The sequence below is a fragment of the Propithecus coquereli genome, unplaced genomic scaffold (genome assembly GCF_000956105.1).
Source record: "Propithecus coquereli isolate 6110/MARCELLA unplaced genomic scaffold, Pcoq_1.0 Scaffold65, whole genome shotgun sequence".
NCBI classification, from domain to species: Eukaryota; Metazoa; Chordata; class Mammalia; order Primates; family Indriidae; genus Propithecus; species Propithecus coquereli.
In genome coordinates this window covers 63,105-66,083 of record NW_012152507.1, presented here as the reverse complement: position 1 = coordinate 66,083, position 2,979 = coordinate 63,105, and the positions used below count along the sequence as shown (strand labels likewise).

The following is a 2,979-nucleotide window of genomic DNA, read 5'->3' as shown; positions in this document are numbered from 1 at the left end:
GTGCTATACTTTTTAACCATTATTTTAGAGTATACTCCTTCTACTTATTAAAAAAAAAGTTATCTGTGAAACAGTTACAATTCCAGAAGGAAGCATTGTTTTCACAGGAGATGATAGCTCCATGTGTGCTATTGTCCCTAAAAATCTTCCAGGGGGACAAGATATAGAGGTGGAAGAGTGATATTGATGATCTTAACCCTGTGTAGGCCTAGATTAGTATGTGTGTTTGTGTCTTAATTTTTAACAAAAAAATTTTTTTAAGTAAATAAATTTAAAAATAGAAAAAAGCTTATAGAATAAGTATATAAAGAAAGAAAATATTTTTGTGTGGCTTTACAATGTGTTTTACACTGTTAGGACAAAAGATCCAAAAAGTTAAATAAAATTTTAAAATTTATAAAGTAAAAAAGTACAGTAAGCTAAGCTTAGTTTATTAGTGAAGAAATAAAACTTTTTATAAATTTAGTAGCCTAAGTATACAGTGTTTATAAAGTCTACCATAGTATACAATGATGCACTAGGCCTTCACATTCACTCACTCATTGACTCACCCAGAGCAACTCCCAGTCCTGAAAGTTCCATTCATAGTAAGTGCTCTATACAGTTATACCACTTTTATCTTTTATATTATATTTTTATTGTACCTTTTCTATGTTTAGATACATCATTGTGTTACAACTACCTACAGATTTCAGTACAATAACATGCTGTATGGGTTTGTAGCCCAGGAGCAATAGGCTGTACCACATAGCCTAGGTGTGTGGTAGGCTATACCACCTAGGTTTGTATAAGTACACTCTAGGATGTTTGCACAATGAAATGGCCTAACAACACATTTCTCAGAATGTATCCTCATCATTAAGAAACATAGGACTGTAACAAAATACTTTTGTTAAAAAAGTATTTATTAGTATTTATTTTTTTAGAGACAGGGTCTTGCTCTGTCACCCATGCTGGAGTACAGTGGCATGATCATAGCTCACTGCAGCCTTGAACTCCTCCAGCAACCCTCTTACCTCGGCCTCCCAAAGTGCTGGGACTACAGGCATGAGCCACAGTGCCAGGCCCCTCAAAAGTAATTATTTTGACGTTGTTACAAGCCAAGATTTTTAGCTTAAGACAGAAGCAATACAAATATAAATTTAAATAATTTAACTACAACTACTTTAATCTTAATTTTGGGGGTTTTTTTGGAGGGTACCAAATTTCTTTATTTGAAGGAATGGTACAAATGAAAGAACATAAGTAGATGTTTTGTTACAACTTATAGAAAAGGTAAAGGAAACCCCAACCTGCATGCACTGCCCTAGTGACCAGGAAGTCTCCCTGTGGCTAAGGGGAAGTTAGCCTGGGGCTTAGCTCTCATGATCTCCCAGGGTGTCTCCCAGGTTGTGCCTATCACAGAGATGGTCTGCCATGGCAGATTCAGGGGCGCAAGTTGGTTACGTGGTCACCCAATTCTTTGATGGATTTCACCTGTTCATTCCGGTAATGCATCTCAGTGAAGTCACACAAGTGGGGATAGTTTTTGTCGGTGGCCAGTTTACGCAGTTCCAGTAGTGACTGATTCACGCTTTTATCCAAGTGGGCTGACCACTCCACCGCATTCAGCCCGCTCTCCCAGTCAGCTTGGTTTGCTTTCTTGATATCCTGAAGGAAGATTCTGCCCCCTTGTTGGTTTTCCAGCTTTGTCAGTTTCTTAGCATGTTCTCTCTCCTCATGAGATTAGTGAAGAAAGCATCTGGCAAAGTTCTTCAAAGCCACATCGTGGCAGTCAAAGCAATAAGGCATGGACAGGTAGACATAGGAGGCCGGGGACTCCAGGTCCATCTGGCAGCTGATGGTGGGCCAGCCAGCGAAGGGGACACGGTGGTCAGGGCGGGCTGGAGCCAGGCGGAGGGCTGGTTGTGGCGAAGAACGTCTCTTTGATCTTAATTTTGAATTGAGCATATCGGTATGAACTCATGATGTGTTTTGTCTAAAAATACATATTCCCTGGCTCTTTTACGGGAAAAGTTCTAAAAGCAATTACCAATGTAATAGCAATGATCAGTTTAAACACCCAGATTGTGGTCTCTAGATAACATTCCCCATTACAAGAAACTAGAACTTTTTGGACAAATAACTAATTCTAGATCAGGAACGAGAAATGCATAAGATGACTGGATCATCTTGTCAAACCAGAAAGCAAAAAAGCTATCAAACACTACTGGGGTTATTTCAGAGAGACTCGGGAATGAATTTAAAGTGGCTCCTACAGGGCAAAGATGGGAAAATTTGTACATCAATGTACTGCAATGGATTCAAACACACCAAAAATATTTAAACAAATGCCTTTATGACAGTAGTTTGAAAACATCCATTATTGGTCACATATGGAAGATGCTAGGGGACCAACTTATTATGCTGGAACTGATAAATAAAAAGAAAGAAAAAGGTGTTTATTCTGCCTTTCTTGCATAGCTATACCTCAGGTCACCAAATAGTTGATGTGGGGAATTTTCTCCCTATAAAAGTATTCCAATTAATAAATTTTAAAAAAGGAATAAGTGAAAAGAAATGATAGAATCAGAATAGTACTATAATGTAATTTTTAATGAAATAATAGATCTAGGTAATGATCATCAACGGCTGCTTGTCACACAAAAAAATGAGATAACCAAAAGTGTACAATACCTCCTGGGAAGTATTCTTGCCAAAAAATGGAATCTAAATTGGCCACATCTTTAGATTTAAATCACCAACATAACAGGAAGAAGAGCATGTTAAATGACACAAGGGGGATGCAATCAGCAAAATCCAGAATGTGGGAAGTTCTACAGGGCCCACTTTCTTCTATAAATAAATAGCAAAAAAAAAAAAAAAAGGTGGAAGAACCTGTGAGTTGAAAGAGACTTAAGAGACATAGCCACTGACTGCACTAGTATGTATGGACCTTATTTATAATAGATCTTGCTTCAATTAAACAAAAATCGTAAA

The 2,979-nt window shown here is 37.6% G+C and overlaps 1 pseudogene; it reads right to left on the bottom strand.

The window, feature by feature from the left end:
- Positions 1-1,355: 1,355 nt before the first annotated feature.
- Positions 1,356-1,930, bottom strand: LOC105822935 (annotated as a pseudogene).
- Positions 1,931-2,979: the final 1,049 nt, after the last annotated feature.